A 27,379-nucleotide genomic window follows, 5' to 3' on the forward strand; every position below is an offset into this window, starting at 1 on the left:
ACATTTTTTTAATGTGTGTGTAAACTATTTGTCTGAGACTATTGGAGAACACAGGAAGCAGACACTGCATGTCACAATGTATAAATAGCTTTGCTGAGAGCATAACAAAGGCGCTGTTGTTTTATCGCAGAGCAGAATCAAAGAAACATCAGAACCAATGATCATGCCTCTTGTAGTTGTGTGAATAGTGGACAGGGCAATATGATGATGATGTAACACTGAGGTTATGACTTTCACACGCACAATGTCGGGAAATCCCGGGCTGAGATTTCTATAGTGACATTATACCTGCCCCATGTCATGAGTATATACACTTTACAATTGGTCATTTATCACACTTGTGCAAAAGCACAATACTTGGGGCTTGAAAAATCCACTTTCCAAATAGAAAAATTTCCCAGATGAGTGCTTTCAACCCCTGCAGAATCTAAGCTTTCATTTAAAATAAAATTCTGTTGCTTTTATACTTGCAAAGAACCCCTTCCAAATGTGAGCCAACTGATGTAGAGCTGTTTTCCTGAGACTGCAGGCAGACAGACATCCAGTGCTTTTGCTACTGCTCAGAGTTTTCCCAGACTGCAGCAGAATACTTTCCAGAACCCTGTGGGGAGCAATGGAACTGAGACGCTTTTGCTTGGGAAAGCTACTGTATGAGCAGCATTACATGAGAGACTGACATGGCAGCTGTTTACTAGGGAGGATGACTTAGAAATGGAGGGCCTCAACCCACTATTTCCCAAAAGACCCAGTCTTCTCTGACAGGGCCCTGTCCTGCACGTAAGGAGGAGGGCATGGTTCATGAATAAAGTTATCTAAAGAAACTGGGCATGTTGGACAGAGTCCTAACCACTCTCCTTTATTTCTGCAGAAAGATGATAATGTTCCTGTAATATGTCCCAAGGCAATTTCCTAAAAAAAAGCTTAACCCAGTCATCCTGGATTTCCTCCAATCCTGAGCCTCCCTTTGGTCCCAAAGACAGGTTACCTGTTAAGGTCTTGCCCTGTCATCTCATATTAGCTGAGGGCTGGTCTACACTGAAAACTTACAATTGGCATAGCTATGTCTCTTAGGGATGTGAAAAATCCACACCCAGAGGTGACGGGTTCTTCTTAAAAGTGGGGGGAGCATGAGGCCCTGCCCCTCTTCTTCCCCCTCAAGGCCCCACCCCCGGCCAAGCCAGAAGCTGAAGCCGGGCTGGGGATCTTGGGTCACTCCAACTGCCTGGGGTGGGAGAGCATGAGTGCAGCCCCCAGCCCATGTCCCTGCCTTCTGGGCCCCCCACCGAGGGCAGGTGGAGGGTATATGGCTCCCCATAGCTGCTCACGTGGCTCTTACCCTGACCTGGCTTTGGGCCTGGCCTGGGGATAGTGCCTCGAGGGCCGAAGATTCGCAGCTGGGCCATGGTAAGAGCTACCCAAGCAGCTGTGGGGAGCTTTCAAAAGTGGGAGGGCCATGGCCCCTTCGCCCCTCCCCCGCATTCTGGCACCCATCCACACTCCTAAAAGATGTAGTTATGCCAGCCTAACTCCCAGTATAGACAGTGTTTGGTGGATGGAAGAATTCTCTGTCAACCTAGCTACTGCCTCTCAGGGAGGTGGATTACCCTGTGCCGACAGGAGGACCCCTCCCATCAGCATTGATAGTGTCTACTCTGAAGCACTACAGTGACACCACTGTGCTGCTGTATTGGTTTAAGTGTAGACAAGTCCTTATTACTTGACCTCCCATTAAGTTGCTGGTTCCTCCCTGGAGTCTGTTTGATGCAAACCTCCACCTCCACCTCATGTTTAGATTCTTTGAATCCTTGGGTGATTCTGGTTGCAGTGTAGACTTAGACAAAGACTTACGAAATCGACTACGGTCCTCCTTATGCAAATCTTAGGGCACATCTACACTACTGCTTAAATCAATCTAACTTATTTCACTCAAGGGTGCGAAAAAGACCCCCCTCCCCCCCGCCCCCAAGCAACGCATGTTACAGCGACCTAAGTGCTGTCCACACCGATGCTGTGTCGATGGGAGCCGCTCTCCCGCCAGCATAGCTTCCGCCTCTCGTGGAGGTGGTGTAATTATGCCAGTGGGAGAGTGCTCTCCTATCTGCATAAAGCATCTTCACCAGCTGTGCTACAGCGGCAGCTATGCTGATGGAGTGCTTCTAGTGTAGACCTGCCTTCAGTTATCTGGAAAGCTCTCAGCTATGCAGTGATGTGTGTGAGAGAATCCTGTTAGTTCTTCCTCCTTTGTCCATGGATCTTTTTAAGATAGATAAAACCTGAACTTTTGATTTTTATTTTTTTTAAGGGGAGGGGACAGGACACACATTTTATGAAATCCCACAAAGCCTTTCAGGACTCTTGCATGTAAATAAGGGAAAGGGAGACAAACTCATTGTCTAGACTCGGGGAAATTTGCACCAGTGTAACTTGGTCAATTTAGTGACATCGGTGCAAGCCCTAATGCAGACTCCTTTCTCTGGTGCAAGCCCCGTCTTACTCTGGTGTAGTGCATTTATGCTGGGGATTTGAATCAGTGTAGGTACCCTGGTGCAAAACTCCCCAGTATAGAAAGGGCCTAAATTGCAGTTGCAGGATCAATTTCTGCCCTTGTTTACATTTGTTCAACCCTGCTGAAAACAACATAAGGCAAAGTTAGGCATGCTGAATCTTTGACTGTTTAAGCCAGCAAGAAATCAGCCTAACTTTGCTAGGCTGTCAGTTAGAAAAAAACAATCATCAGACTTGTAAACTGAGCATTTTTAAATTGTCTGAGCTGGAGTCATTTGGACGATTCAAAAATGCTTTTTTATATATCTAATCTTAGCCCAACTGAAAGGGTGGGTAAAGGCTTGTTATGAAGGAGGTGCATGAGGTTAAAGAATGAAAATATGTTGAGGCTCAAGGGCTTTGGAAGAAAACCTGCTGAGTTTGACGCCTTTTTAAAAAAATGAATTAAAATCCCTAAGGTGAATCAATATTTCTGTTCTGATATAGCATGGCCTTCGTTCTTGGAGTAGTTGTGGGAGGCAGAATGAGGAAACTATGGGGATACTTTTGCAACTTCCATTTAGCAAATCCTACATAACAAAACAAAAGATTTGCCTAATAAGCAATGAAGACCTATTCCATAGGAGTTCATTCATCATTTAAGGGAACTTCTGGGAACTCAAGTTTCTGAGCCCTCCTCACAACAGTCAGATCTGATCTTATCCCAGGCTTGTTTAGTACATTCTTTATGTCAGAAAAGGTGAAGCCTCTTACTTAATTAGTCACTCACAGTTTGGATGGCTAAGTTATGGTAGCTGGGATGTTTTTCTTTTTGAAAGTCATGGTTTGTTTGAATGAATAGTTGCTTCCTTTGTCTTAATGGTCAGGCCAGGAAAAGACAGTCAGCTTCATAAATGTAAGGGCACGTCTTCACTGGCAGCGCTTTAACGTGGCTTGTGTAGTTGCAGCATAGCGCTGGGAGAGAGCTAAAAACCCACCTCCCCGAGGGGAATAGCGACCAGTGCTGGTGCACTATCTACACTGGCATTTTACAGCACTGAAACTTGCAGCGCTCAGTGGTGTGTTTTTTTCACACCCGTGAGCAAGAAAGTTGCAGCGCTGTAAAGTTCCAGTGTAGACAAGCCTTAAGTTCCTCATTTGCTTTGGCATTTTTGACACTGCTTGTCACATTAGTCTGCAGCTGTTACAAAGAGGGTCTTTTTGTAGCGTAAAAAGCCTCTTGATTGAATACTGTAGCAGCATGTATACACATGGAGTTGGGTTTGCCCTCCAGGAACTACCCAGGATTTTAAGGATCTCACAGGACTGTAGTTTCAAGACATATTTTGTGGCCCTGGGGAACTGATCAGTGTTGCTCATTGTCAGTTTCATTGTCAGTGTTTTCCTCTAAGGTCCCTGCTCATTATTCATCAGTTCTGCTTGGCTTTAAGTTATCAATCTGCACTGTGAGACACAAAACCTGTGGCTACACAGATGTTAGCACTGATAATGTATTACGTTCCTTTCATAGAAGGACTCCATTACATAAGGGGAGACTGCTTGCATTGTAGTGTTAGGTGCCTGCTATGTTAAATGTGGCCTCTGTGAGTCTGCATGTGAAGGTATGGAGATTTTGAAGTAATTGGTTCTTGCTTTGTTTACCCTGTTCTGCTGTAATAATTGCAGAAGTCTGTCCACAGCATTCAAAGTGGGAATCTAAACCTAGCCATTGGCTAATAACACAATATATTTTATGTAAAAGTGTCAACTTCACACAGCAATTATTAAACCTGTCTACCAGGTAAATGATAGCCTCTGACTCCCCATAGTCATTTGTGCCCTGCTGCAAAATGAGATCTGTTTTCAAGAAACTATTTAGTCAATACTTAATTACTAGTTCATTCTTTTTATATACCTTTTGTATATAAATTAAATTTGGGGTAAATACAGTATCTGAATATGGAGTAATAGATAAGCATTTTCCCGCAATGCAATTTATTTGCCTTAAATTACTACTGTGTATAATTTTATGTTCACATGTTGGAAATCACCTTGGTGTATTTCCATGAGCAAGCACGTGTCTTGTTTAGCATTTTTTCCAGTCCAAATAAAATCTGTTATGAGTTTTGCTATTGTCTCTAATATCTTACATCACAAAGGGTGATACTTGAGTAACATATAATGTCCTTCACAGGATTTCCCTTCGGGCTAAATTCAATATTAACAAAGTGGACAAGGACAAATACATTCATTCATCTGTTCAGATCAGGTGTAAAAGAATTATAAACGTTAGAGATGGAAAAGCCAAATTAGATTACTGTATCTTGTCCACCTTCCACCTTGCCAGTTCAGGATTGTTCCCTATAGCAGCCTTGCTAAATTCTACTTGTCCAACCAAGGTGAGAGAAATATGAATCACTTTTTTGTTTATTATTATTTTCATTCTTGTGGGAAAGGACAGGTGATATTCTAGGTCGGCTGGTAAATTTTATTTCAATTTACAAGGCTACCTTTTGCTTTATTTCGTTTTACTTTGTCTTTTGTTTGGTAGGTTTCCAGTACTTTTCTTGGGAATGGTGATCTTACCATTAGGAATGTTTCCTACTGTTAAACTGAAGTTCTTAATTTTGCCCTATTACTCCTATCTATTATAGGCATCACCTACATTTTGGAATAGCTCCTCAGACCACCATAATCAATTTTTCTCCTTGATGTTTACACTCTTCATATGTTTTTAAACAGTTGTTCAGACATTAAGCCTGGGATATTCTTCCTTACACATTGGCCAAATTTATGTGACGCTGAAGATTCAAATAACTTAAATCCCTTTAAAGACAACTCATATCCTTTCCTCCTAGCAGGAGGGCTGCAAAAGTTAGTGTATTTTGTAAAAATAACTTTTAAAAATGGAAAAGGGACCAGAATAATTGGAGATTGGCTCTTAAGCATGGTAACCTTAGGGTCTGAGATAAAAATCAGCATGTCAATGCTAAGCATGTTTAATTCAACAAATTTATTTTAATACCCATCAAATCAAAATATTTTGTCATGCCTATGCTTGTGGTCATGAAGAAAGATGGTGAGATGGAACAGTACCCAGATCAGCCTTCTGATTAAGGAGAATGTTTCTGTAACCACAATTATAGCTGTAGGATTAGCATGTAAAATCCTAAATAGGAATATGTTTCACTAGAAAGGAAGGAATTAGAAGGAATTCACATGTAACATGTATATCTACTGCTTATCTACTGTTGATTAAAATGGGGGAGGGATAGTTTAGTGGTTTGAGCATTGGCCCGCTAAAGCCAGGGTTGTGAGTTCAATCCTTGAGGGGGCCATTTAGGGATCTGGGGCAAAAATTGGGGATTGGTCCTGCTTTGAGCAGGGGGTTGGACTAGATGACCTCCTGAGGTCCCTTCCAACCCTGATATTCTATGATTCTATGAAAATGGTCAATATTCCCAGATACCTCTCATTTTTATTCATTGGCCAGCGTATGTTCTCTGATAGAGAAGACAAATGAAATGACATCATCTTCGTTTTCACACCAGTCTGGGCTGTAGCTATGCATGTAGTGCCAATCTTTAAAAAAGGGAAGAAGGAGGATCCTGGGAACTACAGGCCAGTCAGCCTCACCTCAGTCCCTGGAAAAATCATGGAGCAGGTCCTCAAAGAATCAATCCTGAAGCACTTACATGAGAGGAAAGTGATCAGGAACAGTCAGCATGGATTCACCAAGGGAAGGTCATGCCTGACTAATCTAATCGCCTTTTATGATGAGATTACTGGTTCTGTGGATGAAGGGAAAGCAGTGGATGTATTGTTTCTTGACTTTAGCAAAGCTTTTGACACGGTCTCCCACAGTATTCTTGTCAGCAAGTTAAGGAAGTATGGGCTGGATGAATGCACTATAAGGTGGGTAGAAAGTTGGCTAGATTGTCGGGCTCAACGGGTAGTGATCAATGGCTCCATGTCTAGTTGGCAGCCGGTGTCAAGTGGAGTGCCCCAGGGGTCGGTCCTGGGGCCGGTTTTGTTCAATATCTTCATAAATGATCTGGAGGATGGTGTGGATTGCACTCTCAGCAAATTTGCGGATGATACTAAACTGGGAGGAGTGGTAGATACGCTGGAGGGGAGGGATAGGATACAGAAGGACCTAGACAAATTGGAGGATTGGGCCAAAAGAAATCTGATGAGGTTCAATAAGGATAAGCGCAGGGTCCTGCACTTAGGATGGAAGAATCCAATGCACCGCTACAGACTAGGGACCGAATGGCTAGGCAGCAGTTCTGCGGAAAAGGACCTAGGGGTGACAGTGGACGAGAAGCTGGATATGAGTCAGCAGTGTGCCCTTGTTGCCAAGAAGGCCAATGGCATTTTGGGATGTATAAGTAGGGGCATAGCGAGCAGATCGAGGGACGTGATCGTTCCCCTCTATTCGACACTGGTGAGGCCTCATCTGGAGTACTGTGTCCAGTTTTGGGCCCCACACTACAAGAAGGATGTGGATAAATTGGAGAGAGTCCAGCGAAGGGCAACAAAAATGATTAGGGGTCTAGAACACATGACTTATGAGGAGAGGCTGAGGGAGCTGGGATTGTTTAGTCTACAGAAGAGAAGAATGAGGGGGGATTTGATAGCTGCTTTCAACTACCTGAAAGGGGGTTCCAAAGAGGATGGCTCTAGACTGTTCTCAATGGTAGCAGATGACAGAACGAGGAGTAATGGTCTCAAGTTGCAATGCGGGAGGTTTAGATTGGATATTAGGAAAAACTTTTTCACTAAGAGGGTGGTGAAACACTGGAATGCGTTACCTAGGGAGGTGGTAGAATCTCCTTCCTTAGAGGTTTTTAAGGTCAGGCTTGACAAAGCCCTGGCTGGGATGATTTAACTGGGACTTGGTCCTGCTTTGAGCAGGGGGTTGGACTAGATGACCTTCTGGGGTCCCTTCCAACCCTGATATTCTATGATTCTATGATTTGCTTTGTGTAAAATGAATCAAAACTTTCCTCCATCTTTGGAAAACATGAAAGCCCCATTGCTTAACATATGAAACTAGACTGCCACAGCACAAGAAAGTACGCTGTAATGAATGATTCTACACTTGCAGGGCAATGGACTATGTGACTAGTAGATCTTCTTAATCACTTGAACATGTATGATTCTGCTGTAATAAGGTTACATCTCTACTGTAAGGTGTTGTCAGGGTTCCTTCCTCACTCTGAACTCCAGGCTACAGATATGGGGACCTGCATGAAAGACCCCCTAAGCTTATTCTTACCAGCTTAGATTAAAAACTTTCTCACGGTGCAAACTTTGCCTTGTCCTTGAACCCTATGCTGCCACCCCCAAGCGTGTTAAACAAAGAACAGGGAAAGAGCCCACTTAGAGATGTCTTCCCCCCAAGCCCTACACCCCCTTTCCTGGGGAAGGCTTGATAAAAATCCTCACCAATTTGCATAGGTGAACACAGACCCAAACCCTTGGATCTTAAGAACAATGAAAAAGCAATCAGGTTCTTAAAAGAAGAATTTTAATTAAAGAAAAAGTAAAAGAATCACCTCTGTAAAATCAGGATGGTAAATACCTTACAGGGTAATCCGATTCAAAACATAGAGAATCCCTCTAGGCAAAACCTTAAGTTACAAAAAGACACAAAACCAGGAATATACATTCCAGTCAGCACAGCTACTTTACCAGCTGTTAAACAAAAGAAAATCTAACGCATTTCTAGCTCGATTACTTACTAACTTAACAGAAGTTCTGAGGAGTTATGAAGAGCATTCCTGATCTGTTCCCGGCAAAAGCATCACACAGACAGACAGACCCTTTGTCCCTTTGTTGGATAACAAGATTTTTTTAAACATTCATACCTGCCACTTTTTATCTATATAGTTTTTTAGGTTTTGATCTAAAAAAACTCCACACTATAGAGTCCCCATCCTAAGCTCAGGGCTACTTGACACACATTTAAAAACACAAGAATGTGCGAATTGCAAAATATAAATAGTCCAAAGCAGCAGCACTATTCCTGTCTCCCATTCTACCACAACAACACATAACTTAATCACCACGAGTGTTATCAGTACAGCTGTATAACCACTCCCACGCTTCCCTACCTGACAGATGCACCACTCTGAATGGTTTGACCCTCCACCAATGCATGCTCAAACAGAGGGACTTTGTAATACTTTGGTCTGTTTGTTTTTCAGAAAGAAACATGGCAGTGTGGCCTACTGCAATGTACAGTGACTTTATTTTAAAACAATCTTGTCAGAAGGAGGGTTGGTTTTAAAAATGTGGGGTGTATTAACTTTTTTCTCCAATTTATATGAAATATGTGTGTATAAGGGATAGCATGTTCAGGCCTGCGATAAATTAATTCCTTTAGCAAAAGCACTAAAGTTATACTGTTCTTTTGCCAATTTGGCATAGGAAAACTACTCAAATCTCAAGAGGAATGCTCTGCCAATGAAAAGTCTCTCTGTACTTTTTAGATTCAGCATACCATTCTGACTGGGAAAACATTTTTGAAAAATGAACTGCTTTGTTGCATTGACTTATTAACTTTATTACATTTAGGTTTTTTGTACACAGGAGAAAAGCAAACTCTTCTGCCAATCAAGAACTGTTGGGTGTTTCCTCTACTCATGTGACTGAAGGGCTGAAGTGGCCTGTAGGATCTCCAGCTGCTTGCTGCTTTCCAGCAGGAGTGTTAGTCTTGCTATTAGCACTTAATTTCTTATTTTTTAAGTCACTTCTGTCGCTGCAGAAGCTGTTCTGAATCTTTTGCCAAAGATAGTTATTTAGGGAAAAACCAGAAAAAAACATTGCTAGGGAAGGATGTGCTTAAAATATTGGGCCTAACTGTAGATGTTAACTGCTAGTCCTTTTTCTCTCTTGCTCACAATCCGTTGCTCATCCTGGTTGGCCAGGATAGCAGAACGTTTTGGTGAGGTAATGGTAATGGAGCCTGACCCTGGTGGTCTTGGAATAGCCACTTCAGGCCTTGTAAACATGATTAACTTCGAGCACATGAGCAGTTCCATGACTGCAAGGTAAACACATTTAAAGTTAAGGAGTACTTGTGGCACCTTAGAGACTAACCAATTTATGTAAGTGAGTGCACGATAGGGACCTCAGAGGATCTTTAGTGTAAATCAACATAAGTGGACTATATGAGAAATCAGCAGTGCTGGCTGGGGGCTATCGAGTTCTTTTCTCATGTCTCGCTTCTGCAATCCCTTCCATCCTTGTTCTCATCCCCTACTTCTGCCTTCCTGATTGTAAGCTTTTCCCTCTGATATGTGGCTTTTGTGAGTATACACACTGTGTCCTTCTCCTGTTGATCAGGCAGGGAGTGTCTTTTGGTTTCTTCTCAGTTGTTTTCCTCCCTCTTTGCAGGAAAGCAGCAGGAGCTCTCTGTCTGGATAGCACTAAAACTCTAGAGGGTCAGAACCAAAAAGTTAAAAATTCAGAGAGTTGCTTGGACTCTGGAAGGTGCATGAAAGAATTTCAGTGGCTTCTAAGACCATCATAGTAATGTGAGTAACATGCTTTGCTCCCAGAGCTGACTTTGTCTTGCTCTATAAGGCTGGTTATACCTGGAGCTCTCAGAAGGAGGAAGTGAGGTGTCAGTAGAGGAAAGTAAATAGTGGTCTTATGTTCTCCTGACAAACGTTCTAGGTGGAACTTATTTTTCCTTCTCATATGAGACACGACAACATTATTGAGCTATTGGCCTCTGCCAACAATGCTGGCCTTCATTGTCCATTTGTCCAATATTCTCAAAAGGACCATCTCACTTTCTTCTTGTTAATATCAAGGAAGCCACTATGTCACAAACAAGGAATAGGAATTGCTCCCACATAAGTATAAGTTCATTTGGTTGGTATTATTGAACCAGCTGAGATGATTCACATATTTGGAATGTTACAATCAATGGTTGTAACCTATTTAGTAAGGATCAAAAGAGAGTGGCGCTGTATGTCAGAAATTGCATTATCTGTTTCAAAATCACTGGTAACTGGGAAGAAAATGATCCTGAAAACCTGTGGATCAATGTCTCGCAGATAAAGCACAAGATGGAGTGTTGGTGTCTGCTAGAGACCACCAAATCACTCTAGGGAACAGGATGTCCAGCTCCTTACACACCTATCTATAATGTATAGGGGGAAAAAAGCTGCATGATCATGGGGGACTCCAATTTTGAGTGACATGCTGGTGGCTCATGCTGCCTGTACCAAAACATTCTTTTGGAATTTCTAAATATTGTAAATGACAATTTCCTAGCTCAAAAAGTGTTGACTCCAACATGGAGGAATTCTATATTCGACCTCATCTTGACAAATACGTAGAAACTGTTCACAGAACTAAAAATTAATAGTAACTCAGTTACAAGTGATCATGACTTGTTTCAGCATTAGAAATGCATCAGAATAAAGTCCAGGTGCTTTAAAAAGGCCAATTTCTGTCTAGTACAATGGAGCCCAAATTTTTCCTGTCACGCCCCCCCTTACTAGTAATGGAATTTGTCTGTGCCCCCCCCACCCCCCATTACTGCACAGCAAGGTTTCCTCAGCAGAGAAGCTTAGGATGAAGGCAGAGTTGGGGGCGCAACTGGGGATGGGGAAGGAGCTGGGGCTAGAGGCAGAGCTGGCCTGGGGGCGGAGAGGGAATGAGGGCAGAGCTGGGCTGGGGCCGGAGCAGGGGGCGGAGTGGAACTGCAGCTGGGGCTGGAGCTGCGCTTGGGGTGGAGCTGGACTGGGGGCAGAGTGGGGCTGGATAGTATTCCCTCCCTGCCCTCCCCACCCTGTTCAGGCTGGTCCAGGCCCCACCGCGCACCCCTCTGAATGTTCCTCAGCGCCCCCTACTAAAGTTAGACATTTTTATATTAACATATCTGGATAGCTTTCATCCAAGGCTTTTAAAAGAGCTGGATAAGGAGCTCACTGGACTGTTATTGTTGATTTTCAATAAGACTTGGAACACAGGGCGAAGTTCCAGAAGAAAGCTAATGTTGTGCCAGTATTTTAAAAGGGTAAATGGAATGATGTTGGTAATTGTAGGCCTGTCAGTCTGACATTGATTCCAAGATAATGGACCAGCTGATACAGGACTTGATTAATCAAGAGTTAAAGGAGGGGTGATATAATTAATGCCAGTCAACATGGGTTATGGAAAATAGATCCTGTCTAATTTAATATCTTTTTTTGATGAGGTTACAAGTTTGGTTAATTAAGATAATAGTGTTGACATAATATACTTTGCCTTCTATAAGGTTTTTGACTTGGTACTGCATGACATTTTGGTTCAAAAACTAGAAAGATATAAATTAACATAACATACATTAAATGGATGAAAAGCTGGTTAATTGTTAAGTCCCGGTTTACAATTGATTGCATTTTGAGAATCATCATCGGGAGGGTGTGTTTCCAGTGGGGTCCTGCAGGGACTGCATCTTGGCCTTATATTATTTAACATTTTTATCAGTAACCTGGAACAAAACATAAAATCATCACTGATAATGTTTACCGATGACTCAGAAATGGGGGAAGTGGTAAATAATGAAGATGACAGTCACTGATATAGAGCAATCTGAATCTCTTGGTAAGATAGGTGCAAGCAAACAATATGTGTTTTAATATGGCTGAATATAAATGTTTCATCTAGGAACAAAGAATGTAGGCCATATGTACAGAATGGGGGACTCTTCAAAGCAGTGACTCTGAAAAAGTTTTGGGGGTTGTGGTGGATAATCAGTTGAACGTGAGCTCTCAGTATGATGCTGAGGCCAAAAAGGCTAATGTGGCCATTCGGTGCATAATCAGGGGAATCTCAAGTAGGAGTAGAGAGGTTATTTTACCTCTGTATCTGGCACTGGTGTGACCACTTCTGGAATACTGTTTCCAGATATAATGTCCGCAGTTCAAGAAGGATGTTGATAAATTGGAGAGGGTTCAGAGAAGAGCCCCAAGAATGGCCCAAAGGTTTAGAAAACATGCTGTATAGTGACAGACTCAAGAAGCTCTATCTATTTAGCGTATCAAAGAGAAGGTTAGGGAGTGACTTGGTCACAGTGTATAAGTACCTATATGGGGAACAGATATTTAGTAACGGGGTTGTCAGTCTAGCAGAGAAAGGTATAACATGGGTTGGAAGCTGAAACTACACAAATTCAGACTGGAAATCTGGCACACATTTTTAACAGTGAGGGTAATTAACCACTGGAACAATTTACCAAGGGTTGTGGTGGATACTCCATTATTGGCAATTTTTAAATCAAGATCGGATGTTTTTCTAAAAAAACAAACAAACAAAAACTCTAGGAATTTTTCTGGGCAAGTTCTGTGGTCCCTTCTGGCCTTTGTATCTGAGTCGTCATCTTTCAAATCTTTCCCTAAAACTCACCTTGGCTGTGATGCCTGTAAAACACTGACAGTTGTGTGTTGAGGCTGTTGCTCTTTACACTAATCTTTGTTTTACTGTTTCCTTTTCCTCTCTTCCCCTCTCCTCATTTATTTGTTTTGTCCACATATTGTCTCATCATATGCCAAGGTTGTGAACTCTTTGATACAGGAACTGTCCTTTATTTTAGTTGTGTGTGCAGCACCTAGTACCAGAGAGCTTTGTTTTGAGGCCTCTAGGTGCTACTGCAATATAAATAATAGATAGATTGCAGAGATTCTGGAACGCTGATTTCCACTGTCTGTTCTCCAGTGATCCTGTGTTAAAGGAGGAGTTCTAGATTGTTGGAATTGATGAATGTACAACCTTACCTGAAAATGTGGTGTTCGAGGTAATGGTGCCAGGTGCTCAGAAACAATGGTGATGGTGTGGTATATGAACCTGAATAGAAAAGAATAATGTGTGGAAGACCTTCAGGAATTCTGGATTGGAATTCTGATTAAGCTGAGTTAGACTTAGCCCTGGTCTACACTAGGACTTTAGGTCGATGCAGCATTAAATCGATGTAAACCTGCACCCGTCCACACGATGAAGCCCTTTATTTCGACTTAAAGGGCTCTTAAAATCGATTTTCTTACTCCACCCCGACAAGTGGATTAGCGCTTAAATTGGCCTTGCCGGCTCGAATTTGGGGTACTGTGGACACAATTCGACGGTATTGGCCTCCGGGAGCTATCCCAGAGTGCTCCATTTTGACCGCTCTGGACAGCACTCTCAACTCAGATGCACTGGCCAGGTAGACAGGAAAAGAACCGCAAACTTTTGAATCTCATTTCCTGTTTGGCCAGCGTGGCAAGCTGCAGGTGACCATGCAGAGCTCATCAGCAGAGGTGACCATGATGGAGTCCCAGAATCGCAAAAGAGCTCCAGCATGGACCGAATGGGAAGTACGGGATCTGATCGCTGTATGGGGAGAGGAATCCGTGCTATCAGAACTCCGTTCCAGTTTTCGAAATGCCAAAACCTTTGTCAAAATCTCCCAGGGCATGAAGGACAGAGGCCATAACAGGGACCCGAAGCAGTGCCACGTGAAACTGAAGGAGCTGAGGCAAGCCTACCAGAAAACCAGAGAGGCGAACGGCCGCTCCGGGTCAGAGCCCCAAACATGCCGCTTCTATGATGAGCTGCATGCCATTTTAGGGGGTTCAGCCACCACTACCCCAGCCGTGTTGTTTGACTCCTTCAATGGAGATGGAGGCAACATGGAAACAGGTTTTAGGGACGAAGAAGATGATGATGAGGTTGTAGATAGCTCACAGCAAGCAAGCGGAGAAACCGGTTTTCCCGACAGCCAGGAACTGTTTCTCACCCTGGACCTGGAGCCAGTACCCCCCGAACCCACCCAAGGCTGCCTCCTGGACCCAGCAGGCGGAGAAGGGACCTCCGGTGAGTGTACCTTTTAAAATACTATACATGGTTTAAAAGCAAGCATGTGAAAGGATTACTTTGCCCTGGCATTTGCGGCTCTCCTGGATGTACTCCCAAAGCCTCTGCAAAAGGTTTCTGGGGAGGGCAGCCTTATTGCGTCCTTCATGGTAGGACACATTACCACTCCAGGCCAGTAACACGTACTCTGGAATCATTGTACAACAAAGCATTGCAGTGTATGTTTGCTGGCGTTCAAACAACATCCGTTCTTTATCTCTCCGTGTTATCCTCAGGAGAGTGAGATATAATCCATGGTCACCTGGTTGAAATAGAGTGCTTTTCTTCAGGGGACACTCAGAGGAGCCCATTCCTGCTGGGCTGTTTGCCTGTGGCTAAACAGAAATGTTCCCCGCTGTTAGCCACAGGGAGGGGGGAGGGTTGAGAGGGTAGCCACGCGGTGGGGGGAGGCAAAATGCGACCTTGTAACGAAAGCACATGTGCTATATATGTAATGTTAACAGCAAGGTTTTCCCTGAAAGAGTGTAGCCACTGTTTTATAAAATGTGTCTTTTAAAATACTGCTGTCCCTTTTTTTTTCTCCACCAGCTGCATGTGTTTCAATGATCACAGGATCTTCTCCTTCCCAGAGGCTAGTGAAGATTAGAAAGAAATAAAAACGCACTCGAGATGAAATGTTCTCCGAGCTCATGCTGTCCTCCCACACTGACAGAGCACAGACTAATGCGTGGAGGCAAATAATGTCAGAGTGCAGGAAAGCACAAAATGACCGGGAGGAGAGGTGGCGGGCTGAAGAGAGTAAGTGGCGGGCTGAAGACAGGGCTGAAGCTCAAATGTGGCGGCAGCATGATGAGAGGAGGCAGGATTCAATGCTGAGGCTGCTGGAGGACCAAACCAGTATGCTCCAGTGTATGGTTGAGCTGCAGCAAAGGCAGCTGGAGCACAGACTGCCACTACAGCCCCTGTGTAACCAACCATCCTCCTCCCCAAGTTCCATAGCCTCCACACCCAGACGCCCAAGAACGCAGTGGGGGGGCCACCGGCCAACCAGCCACTCCGCCACAGAGGATTGCCCAAAAAAAAGAAGGCTGGCATTCAATAAATTTTAAAGTTGTAAACTTTTAAAGTGCTGTGTGGCATTTTCCTTCCCTCCTCCACCACCCCTCCTGGGCTACCTTGGTAGTCATCCCCCTATTTGTGTGATGAATGAATAAAGAATGCATGAATGTGAAGCAACAATGACTTTATTGCCTCTGCAAGCGGTGATCGAAGGGAGGAGGTGAGGGTGGTTAGCTTACAGGGAAGTAGAGTGAACCAAGGGGCAGGGGGTTTCATCAAGGAGAAACAAACAGAACTTTCACACCGTAGCCTGGCCAGTCATGAAACTGGTTTTCAAAGCTTCTCTGATGCGTACCGCGCCCTCCTGTGCTCTTCTAACCGCCCTGGTGTCTGGCTGCGCGTAACCAGCAGCCAGGCGATTTGCCTCAACCTCCCACCCCGCCATAAACGTCTCCCCCTTACTCTCACAGATATTGTGGAGCACACAGCAAGCAGTAATAACAGTGGGAATATTGGTTTCGCTGAGGTCTAAGCGAGTCAGTAAACTGCGCCAGCGCGCCTTTAAACGTCCAAATGCACATTCTACCACCATTCTGCACTTGCTCAGCCTGTAGTTGAACAGCTCCTGACTACTGTCCAGGCTGCCTGTGTACGGCTTCATGAGCCAGGGCATTAAGGGGTAGGCTGGGTCCCCAAGGATACATATAGGCATTTCAACATCCCCAACAGTTATTTTCTGGTCTGGGAATAAAGTCCCTTCCTGCAGCTTTTGAAACAGACCAGAGTTCCTGAAGATGCGAGCGTCATGTACCTTTCCCGGCCATCCCACATTGATGTTGGTGAAACGTCCCTTGTGATCCACCAGAGCTTGCAGCACTATTGAAAAGTACCCCTTGCGGTTTATGTACTCGCCGGCTTGGTGCTCCGGTGCCAAGATAGGGATATGGGTTCCGTCTATGGCCCCACCGCAGTTAGGGAATCCCATTGCAGCAAAGCCATCCACTATGACCTGCACATTTCCCAGGGTCACTACCCTTGATATCAGCAGATCTTTGATTGCGTGGGCTACTTGCATCACAGCAGCCCCAACAGTAGATTTGCCCACTCCAAATTGATTCCCAACTGACCGGTAGCTGTCTGGCGTTGCAAGCTTCCACAGGGCTATCGCCACTCACTTCTCAACTGTGAGGGCTGCTCTCATCTTGGTATTCATGCGCTTCAGGGCAGGGGAAAGCAAGTCACAAAGTTCCATGAAAGTGCCCTTACGCATGCGAAAGTTTCGCAGCCACTGGGAATCGTCCCAGACCCGCAACACTATGCGGTCCCACCAGTCTGTGCTTGTTTCCCGAGCCCAGAATCGGCGTTCCACAGGATGAACCTGCCCCATTAGCACCATGATGCATGCATTGGCAGGGCCCATGCTTTCAGAGAAATCTGTGTCCATGTTCTGATCACTCACATGACCGCGCTGATGTCGCCTCCTCGCCCGGTATCGCTTTGCCAGGTTCTTGTGCTGCATATACTGCTGGATAATGCGTGTGGTGTTTAATGTGCTCCTAATTGCCAAAGTGAGCTGAGCGTCCTCCATGCTTGCCTTGGTATGGCGTCCGCACAGAAAAAAGGCGCGGAACGATTGTCTGCTGTTGCTCTGACGGAGGGAGGGGCGACTGAGGACACGGCTTACAGGGTTGGCTTCAGGGAGCTAAAATCAACAAAGGGGGTGGCTTTACATCAAGGAGTATTTCAGGCAGGACTTCACAGAGGGTTCCAATAAGAAATGGTGCCCCTAAGTTATTGTTCTTATTGGAACAAGGAGGTTAGCCTGGCCTCTGATTGATACATGGCTAGATTTAGCTCGCTGCACCTTCTCTGTGAGTGACTGCAGTGTGACCTAGAGGAATGAGTCCCCTAGACGGGGGAGGAGGCAAATGAGTACAAAACAAATCTGGTCTATTTCTTGTTTTGATCCACTCAATCTATCTTTTACATCTTTGGCTGGCAACAGACGGTGCAGAAGGACTGCATGCCATCCACATCTCATGGCTGCTCAGCAGAAGATGGTGCAGTAGGACTGCTAGCCATCCTCATCTCTTGCCTGCCCGGCAGAAGATGATGCAATAGGACTGCTAGCAATCCGTATCGCCTGCCCGCTCACCATGAGACAGTTCAATAGGACTGACTGCAGGACTAAAGAGAATGACCTGGTCAAGTCACTCCAAATTTAGTCCCTGTGCCCATGTCTGCCCAGGTGCTCCCAGCCGACGTGGCCAGGAGCACCTCGGACATGACGAGGATGGCTACCAGTCGTACTGTACCGTCTGCTGCCACAAGGCAATGGGTTGCTGCTACTGTGTAGCAATGCCGTACCGCGTCTGCAAGCACCCAGGAGACATACGGTGACGGTTACCAGAGCGGGCTCCATGCTTGCCGTGGTATGGTGTCTGCACAGGTAACTCAGGAAAAAAGGCGCGAAACGATTGTCTGCCCTTGCTTTCACGGAGGGAGGGAGGGAACAGGGGCCTGACAATATGTACCCAGAACCACCCGCGACAATGTTTTAGCCCCATCAGAGTGCTCCATTGTGACTGCTCTGGACAGCGCACTCAACTCAGATGCACGATTGTTTGCCATTGCTCTGACGCAGGGAGGGGCGACTGAGGACACGGCTTACAGGGTTGGCTTCAGGGAGCTAAAATCAACAAAGGGGGTGGCTTTACATCAAGGAGTATTTCAGGCAGGACTTCACGGAGGGTTCCAATAAGAAATGGTGCACCTAAGTTATTGTTCTTATTGGAACAAGGAGGTTAGCCTGGCCTCTAATTGATACATGGATAGATTTACCTCGCTGCACCTTCTCTGTGAGTGACTGCAGTGTGACCTAGAGGAATGAGTCCCCTAGACAGGGGAGGGGGGGAAGCAAATGAGTACAAAACAAATCTGGTCTATTTCTTGTTTTGATCCACTCCATCTATCTTTTACATCTTTGGCTGGCAGCAGACGGTGCAGAAGGACTGCATGCCATCCACATCTCATGGCTGCTCGGCAGAAGATGGTACAGTACGACTGCTAGCCATCCTCATCTCTTGCCTGCCCGGCAGAAGATGGTACAATACGACTGCTAGCCATCGTCATCTCTTGCCTGCCCGGCAGAAGATGATACAGTACGACTGCTAGCAATCCGTATTGCCTGCCTGCTCACCATAAGACGGTTCAATAGGACTGACTGCAGGACTAAAGACAATGACCTGGTCAGGTCACTCCAAATTTAGTCCCTGCGCCCATGTCTGCCCGGGCGCTCCCAGCCGACGTGGCCAGGAGCACCTCGGACATGACGATGACGGCTACCAGTCGTATTGTACCGTCTGCTGCCAGAAGGCAATGGGTTGCTGCTACTGTGTAGCAATGCCGTACCGCATCTGCCAGCACCCAGGAGACATACGGTGACGGTTACCTGAGCGGGCTCCATGCTTGCCGTGGTATGGTGTCTGCACAGGTAACTCAGGAAAAAAGGCGCGAAACGATTGTCTGCCCTTGCTTTCACGGAGGGAGGGAGAGAGGGAAGGGGGGACTGACGATATGTACCCAGAACCACCCGCAACAATGTTTTAGCCCCATCAGGCATTGGGATCTCAACCCAGAATTCCAATGGGCAGCGGAGACTGCGGGAACTGTGGGATAGCTATCCACAGTGCAACGCTCCGGAAGTCGACTCTAGCCTCGGTACTGTGGAAGCACTCCGCCGAGTTAATGTACTTAATGCACTTAGAGCATTTTCTGTGGGGGCACACACACTCGAATATATAAAACCGATTTCTAAAAAACCGACTTCTATAAATTCGACCTTATTCTGTAGTGTAGACATATCCTTACTGGATGACTTTTGAGAAATCTTTCTTAGTCACTAACTTTTAAAAAGTGGAAGGAAGGGTTAGCAAGGTGGGAAACTCTGAAACTCTAGTTGCTGCTGCCTGTCAGTCTTGAGCAGAGGAAGCACCAAACAGTGAGGCTGAATATAAGGAAGACTGCTTTGTTTATATCTATTCATATGATTATTATATCTTAAGACAAATGCATGGTGGATAGAATTGAATTTCTCCCATTTTTTAGTGCTTTAAATATATGTAAAGATGAATACAGCCCTTACTTTATATAAAAACAAACCATTGTTTATCTTGTAAAAACAAAAATTAAAAAGCATTGAAAAATTCCAGTAATGTTACTCCAACAAACGTGGTTTTATTTCCATATCTCACACATTGCCGTAGGGTTTAGCAGGACTCCCCTTTCCCTCTGGAATTACTGTGTTCCTGAGCTTTAATAGCTTTACTGACTCAATATTTAATTAAAATGTTTATATTAAAAGTATTTTAAAAAATCCTTTCTATAGGCAAATTTTGCAACTCAATAGTAATATTGCTTATTATTTATAATTAACACCTTTCATCTAAAGATACTCATCTTTATAAAACATTTTTGTAAGTGTTATCCCCACTTTTCTCAAGGGTAAGTCCAGGCAGCCAAAGGTGGTGGTTGTTGTTGCCTGCCAAAGCTCTCACAGCAAGTCAGTGAACCAAGTGAATACAGGGCCCTTATTCCTATTCTTTTGCTCTAACTTCTTACATGTAGCTTCCATAGACTAAGGAAACAGCATTTAGAAGCTATCTGAGGTTTTCGGCCCAGAAAAGTAAAGAAAATAGCTGTATTAATACCAGTCTAGTTCTTTAAAATATGAAATTTTGTAACTTAATTTTATAGCACAGAGAAAAGGTGCAAGTGAGGAAGCTAAACAAACAAAAATGATACAAAGACGTATCTGACAATGTCACAAAGCAATGCATCCCCATAAGTTTTTCTATAAATAATGTTTTGTCTAGTAAACAGTGAATGCCTCTTTTAGTGCCTGTGAAAGTGTCAGACTGACATGCGTGGAAAGTCAGCTGTTCTGTCCACGTAGTTTCACTGCAACTTCATACCACGCTGAGCTCAGTGGGACCACTTATACAGTAGTTGTGAGGTTAATTCAGTCGTCATGTTGCCCCTTCAGTCCTTTGTCCTGTTTTCAATTATCATCCATGATTCCACTTTTGTATCACTTTTACTAACAATACCTTTATGCCAGGAGATGACTTGAGTCCAACAACTCACTTCACATGATTGCTGGACAGCGCTTGGAATGAACCTACTTTGTTCACTGGTAACTGGATCCAGATTTGAACTAGTAACCTAGGGACAAAAGGATTTGTGTACCAACTGCAGTTTCTTGAGAATACCCCCTGATTTTTACAGAGTTTAATTATCTCATTAATGCAACATTAATTTGACTTTGGCTAATCAGGGTTACGTTTATTTAAAACAAACCCGTTTTGTTTTCTCTTTGTAGGAAGTGTAGAATATAACATGCATTGATGCACTCACAAACTAGTGGTTGTTTTTTTCAGCACTAGATAAACTAATGGGAGCAAAAATACAGTATTGATTTTTTTTTTTCCTGTGGTTTGTGAGGGGTTGTTAATCCAGCAGGTACACAAGAGCACTCATGTCTGTCTGCACAGTCATCTCTAATAAATTGACTTTAAAAATTTTTTTTTTAGTCTGTAGTTTCAGTGACTTGATTTGTGGAGCAGATGATATCTCGTGGCATGTAATTACTCATTCTGGGGTTGTGTAAAAGGATGGAGGATGAATTTTGATGCATTATCTGTAACAGTAAACATCTCTCCTATTATTCATACAGGTTTCCCTGTATGTCTTCTTTCTTATTATTTGATATAGAGGTTTGAGAGACCATTCTCTTATTATGAGGAAACAAAATTTATGGAACCAGATACTTGTAGTCCTGGTCCTGGCACGTAAGATTGCTATAAGGCAATGATTTATGTTCTGAAGGCTAACTATTCTTTTCTCTTAGGGTTACTAAATTGTAAACAGTTTAGTGTCCATAATGTGCTGCATCCTTCTTTTGTTTATGGTTGCGGGGGTGGGGGGGTGTCAAAATACACAGTGGATTATAAGGAGCTGGTTGTACTGAATGAGTAAGCAGTTTTGGCAATATATAACATAGCACATCTTAACATCAGAGTAAGAGTAAGCAAGATGGTTGTTTATTAAGGAAAGCATGTTGGGGTGCTAAAGTACTTTGCTATCGTGGTTGTAGGCCAGGTTTCTCAATACTGAAGTATTATTTTATGTTGGATTCCTGAAGGAACCAGGGTCTGAGGAAGAACCCTGGGGATTGACAGAATAGGCAGATAAATGTTGACAGTTACATTTCCATGAAAGGTACTTAATGTTTTTAGTCTTTGTTGTTTTCTCTGTACATAGTCTCTTTGTTTTTGCAGTTGGGGCTTGCAATAGATGTCTTTGTGGTCACTGATTTTTTTTCCACCTCCACATCCAGCCCCTTAAGGTTTTTTTTTTTTTTTCCTTCTGAGAATGTGTTTCTCATGGCAGTGCTGCATTTTGTGTAGGATTTGCAGGTGCCAGAGGCAGAAAGTGTCCACAGTGAGTATGGTTCGATGATGTGGCTGACTGGATGGGATGTGGCATGATGTGCTTCCAAAAACTGTGTGAAGACAGCAAAATGTGGAGGACGTTTGCTGGCCAGTGACTCCGTGTGTTGTGTTTACTGTGCATTGTGATGTGACTTCATGGTGCTTTGCACTGTGAAAATAATAATAAATAGGCTATCCTATTCCATCTCTTAAGATTAAGAAAAGGAAATAGTTGTTATATATGTGTCTAAAGGTTTAAACATTGCTCTTGTGGTATAGTTTGTGTGGTCAGAGGCTTTGGGACGAGATGGCCGTGATGGTTGGCTGTGCTGCTCTTCAGGAACTTCTCTTCAGCAACTTCTTCCATTCAGTACAACGGAGTGGCAGAAACACAGTGGTTCCTGGTCTCATTGTGTTGAGTCCTCTTGTGACAGATTGGTGGATGGGCATTCTATGGCTCTTCATGTCATGACCCTGCTACAGTTGACATCATCTCTCTCTCTTTGCTTCCTCCCTATACGTCATCCTTGTCTGTCCTGTTCTCTTGTTTCAGTTCTTATCTTGTCTTCTTATGTGTGGTACCCAAAGTCCTCTAAAACTATTATGTCAATCTTCACCGAAAAGGCCCTTGTTCCGGGGAAGGCAGCAGCATCAGTATAGGATTCTCTGGATAAGAAAATGTAACTCTTTCTCAACAGACATTGCAGGTTGAGAAAGCTGTTGTCCTGAAAGCAGCGGTGGTCCATGAAATGCTAAAAGCTGCCTAACTCTCCTGGGCTAAAGTCCTGAGGAAAATGAACAAGCACAAATATAAAGGCTCCAGTAGGACCAAAACACGTGAAGGGTGTCTGCCTCTCTTTCCTTTATTTATAATGCTACTTGTGATGCTATAAAGCTTGCCTCATGCACTTTCTTTTGTATTCTTATATCAAGAAGGGACCAAAGACTCAAATGTCTGGGATGTTAACAGCAACTTCAGATCACGAGTCCCCTTTGACTAACAGAAGCTGTTTGAAGAAGCTCTGTGCAACAAAGCCATCAAGGAGGTGACAGATTTAGTTACTGAAGGAAAAGAAGGAAAAGTCGTTTCTATTCACAGTTCAGACTCTACTGGGATTCCAGTTTTTGAAGCCACAAGCAGGCCTTTGCCCTGCTGAATCTGGTGTTACTTCGTGGGGTCATTTTTCTTCAACTGGCTGTGGAGCAAACAGTCTCTTCACATTTGCACCATACCAACAGCAATAAAGGCCTGCCTGCCCAGACCACACCAGTCTTACTATAGGTGAGGTGGAAGGGCAAACTGAAACATTTCTGCAGTGTCTGGGCCATTACAACATTTGTTCTCCCTATTGGTCCATGTCGTCTTGTTTCTCGTAATGAGTTTGGCCCGGACACAGGCTACGTTAGACTCTCTTCTGAAGCCTTTGATATCAAAGTGCAATGTCATGGGTGCCCAAATCGGAGCACAGGCCTTTTTTTCCAGGTTCCCCAAGGCCCCCACAAGAGTTTGGGTGCTTCTTATCAGCTCACTATTTATCCTACCGAAGGGGTTAGTAAGATGATGCAGGATCTGCGAGGAAAACCTCCCTATTTTCATCCTAGGTGGTTTCCTATGGGAACTCTTGTATAAAATATTTAAATCTGAAGGAATATCCAATTAGTTTTGTATGCACGTGCCAAGTTACTCAGATAATTTTTGGATCACATGGTCAAATGGGAAAGGTACTAACAAAACTATATATGACCAAGAGCTGTGTTTTGTGTAGCTTATTCTATTTGTTGTGATCTAATATTGAGCTAAGAAATTAGTTTAAATACATAGAAATCCAGGGTTTTCCTTTTCTAACTTCTTAAAAATAGATATTAACTGGAATTAGTGTAACACCAAGGAAAAGATGTGTTTCACTTGTCCTTTCTGTGCTGTCAGGTAATTTGTGACTTTTCCCCATATCACTTCTGGCACCTTCTGGAGGTCTCATAGAATTTAAGACCAGAAGGGACCATCATGATCATCTATTATGACCTCCTGCACATCGCGGGGCACAGAACCTCATCCGTCCACTCCTGTAATAGACTCATAACCTCTGTCTGAGTTACTGAAGTCCTCAAATCGTGATTTAAAAACTTCAAGTTACAGAGAATCCACCATTTACTCTGCAAGTGACCTGTGCTCCATGCTACAAAGAGGCGACCACCCTCACCTCCCAGGGTCTCTGGCAATCTGACCCAAGGGAAAAGTTCCTTCCTGACCCCAAATATGGTGATCAGTTGGACCCTAAGCATGTCAGCAAGATGTGTCAGCCAGACACCTGACAAAGAATTCTCTGTAGTAACTCAGAGCCCTCCGCATCTAGTGTCCAATCTCTGGCTGTTGGGGATATTTGCTACGAGCAGTTGCAGATGGGCCACACACCATTGTAGTCAGTCCCATCATACCATTCCCTTCATAAACTGATCAAGCTCAGTCTTGAAGCCAGTTAGGTTTTTTGCCCCCACTGCTTCCCTTGGAAGGTTGTCCCAGAACTTCACCACCTCTGATGGTTAGAAACCTTTGCCTAATTTCAAGCCCAAACTTCTTGATGGCAGTTTATATCCATTGGTTCTTGTGTCAGCATTGTCGCTTAACTTAAATAACTCCTCTCCCTCCTTGTTATTTATCCTTCTGCTATATTTATAGAGAGTAATCATATCTGTCCTCAGCCTTCATTTGGTTAGGCTAAACAAGCTCAGCTTTGTCTCCTCTCATAAGGTAGGTTTTCCATTCCTCGGATCATTCTAGTAGCCCTTTTCTGCAGCTTTTCCAGTTTGAATTCATCTTTCTTAAACATGGAAGACCAGAATTGCATGTAGTATTCCAGATGAGGCCTCACCAGTACCTTGTATAATGGTACTCTCACTTCCCTGTCTCTACTGGAAGTACCTTGCCGGATACGTCCTAGGATTGCATTAGCCTTTTTCACAGCTGCATCACATGGTGGCTCATAGTCAAGGGTGGTGGGTCGCATAGGCTGGGGAAGGCTTTGCCTCCCCAAACAGCCGGGTGTGACCCTGCCCCCTGTCATGCTGCTCCAGTCCTCCGGCACTAGCCCCCCAGTGCTCCACTGGGGCTGCCTGCCTCTGCATGCTCTGGAGCTGGGGAGGCTGGGGCCACGCGCCGCCCGTCTTCCTGGCGCTCCTTTGGGACTGGTGGGCTAGCTGCGGGACTGGGCTGGTGGCCACAATGGTGGTGGTGGGGCTCTCTGGGCTCCGGCATGGGTGGGATGGAAGGGGAGGCTCGGCTCTGGCGGGGCCTCGGGCGGAAGGGACGGGGCTGGGGGCTAGCGTCCCCCAGCCAGCAGTTCACACGCTGCCTGTGCTCATAGTCATCCTGTGATCAACCAATACACCCTAGGCTTTCTCCTCCTCTGTTGTTCCCAACTGATAAATCCCCAGTTTATAGCAAAAATTCTTGTTGTTACTCCCTAAGTGCATGACCTTGCACTTTGCTCCATTAAATTTCCTCCCATTTCTATTACTCCAGTTTTCAAGGTCGTCCAGATCTTGTTGTATGATATTCCAGTCCTCCTCCATGCTGATAATACTTCCCAACTTTGGGAAATCTACAGATTTTATTAGCACACTCCCATTTTTTTGTGCCAAGGTCATTACTAAAAGTGTTAAATAAGATTGGTCCCAAGGCTGATTCTTGAGGAACTTCATTAGTAACTTCCCTCCAACCGGAGGGAATCCCCTTCTTTTCCTATTTAATTAATAATTTCCCTCGTGGAACTGTATCAGATGTCTTACTGAAATCCAGATACTAGCTCACCCACCTTGTCTTTCTAATATCCTGGGACTGACACGGCTACAACAACACTTCATTACTGACATCCAGGTAGATTAGATCTACTGCATTTTCTTTGTCTAAAAAAATCAGTTATCTTCTCTAAGAAAGAGATCAGGTTGGTCTGGCATGATCTACCTTTTCTAAAACGTTGTATTTTATCCAATTTACCCTTTATCTCTACATCCTTAACCATGTCCTCTTTGAAAATTTGTTCCAAGGCATTACATACAACTGAGGTCAAACCAACAGGGCGGTAGTTTTCCAGATCATCTTTTCCCCCTTTTAAAAAAATAGAAACCCTGTGACTGGAGAGTTGTAAATATAGTATGTATTCATTGAAAATCCTTGCTGTTGGGCTTACGGTTTCACATGCCAGTTCCTTTAATATTCTTGGATGGAGATTATCTGGACCTCCTGATTTGGTCGAAGCTGTTTGAGCTTGACTTCCACCTTGGATGTGGTAATTTCTGCTTCCCTATCCTCATTTCCATTAGCCACCCTGCCACTGCCCCTAAGATCCTCGTTACCCTTATTGAAAACTGAGGCAGAGTATTCATTTTGGTGTTGGACCATGTCTAGATTATCTTTACTCTCCACCCCATCCTCAGTGCTTAGTGGTCCCACTTCTTCTTTCCTTGTTTTCTTTTTATTTATATGGCTATAGAAGCTTTTACTATTGGATTTAATTCTGTTTGCAAGGTTCAACTCTGCTTGGCTTTTGGCAATTCTCATTTTTTCTCAACACTGTCTGACCTCTGAGAGGTAACTTTCCTGGCTGAACTTTCCTATCTTCCATGCCTTGTAGGCTTTCTGCTTTCTTTTAGTAAACTGTTTGAGATGCTTGCTCATCCAGTTTGGCCTGCAACCCTTCCCTATGAATTTTTTCCCTTGCTTGGGATGCGGGCTTCAGACAGTTTCTTCAACTTTGATGTAAAATAATTCCAAGCCTCCTCCACATTCATATCCTTGAGTACTTCAGTCCACTCCACTTCCCTAACTAATTCTGTTAATTTTTTTAAGTTTGCTCGTCTTCAAATCAAGGACCCTAGTTGCAGATCTATTTTTGTTTATCCTTCCATTTAGTTTAAACTGAATTAGCTCACGATCACTTGAACCAAAGTTGTCCCCATCAGCCACTTTTTCTATGAACTTCTCACTACTTACCAATACTGAATCTAATATGGCATCTCCTCTTGTTGGTTGGTGAAGAAATGTGTCAGCTATCACACACAAGAAAATCTGGGCTATACCAAAACTCATGGAAGATGGAAGAGATTCCAGAGGACTGGAAGAGACGGCAAATTAGGACTGGTCTATCAAGGGAATAAGAACAACCCAGGGAATTACATATCAATCATCTTAACTTCAGTACCTGGAAAGATAATGGAGCAAATAATCAAAAAATCAGTTTGCAAACACTAGAAGATGATAATGTGATAAGTAACAGTCAAAATGGATTTGTCAAGAACAAATCATGTCAAACCAGCCAATAGCTTTCTTTGACAGGGTACTGAGCCTTGTGGATGGGGGGAAGCAGTAGTATGAAGTCAAGATGTGGTATATCTTGACTTTAGTAAGTCTTTTGATACTGTCTTGTATGACCTTCTCATAAACAAACTAGGGAAATATAGCCTAGATGGAGCTACTATAAGGTGGGTGCATAACT

General features: G+C 44.0%; 1 protein-coding gene across 12 annotated transcripts in view; it reads left to right on the forward strand.

Moving 5' to 3' along the window:
• FAM168A (family with sequence similarity 168 member A) overlaps positions 1-27,379 on the forward strand; it is a 365,574-nt gene that overhangs the window by 29,021 nt on the left and 309,174 nt on the right. For 2 of the 12 annotated variants that reach the window (XM_043527542.1, XM_043527548.1), the window contains exon 1: positions 9,889-10,028. The exons of the other annotated variants lie outside the window; for them this stretch is intronic. The gene's annotated coding sequence lies outside the window, so the exon portion shown is untranslated. Of the gene's footprint in view, positions 1-9,888; positions 10,029-27,379 lie in introns of those variants that run through there. 12 annotated transcript variants of the gene reach the window in all.

Source organism: Chelonia mydas, chromosome 1 (genome assembly GCF_015237465.2).
Source record: "Chelonia mydas isolate rCheMyd1 chromosome 1, rCheMyd1.pri.v2, whole genome shotgun sequence".
In the NCBI taxonomy this organism is placed as follows: domain Eukaryota; kingdom Metazoa; phylum Chordata; order Testudines; family Cheloniidae; genus Chelonia; species Chelonia mydas.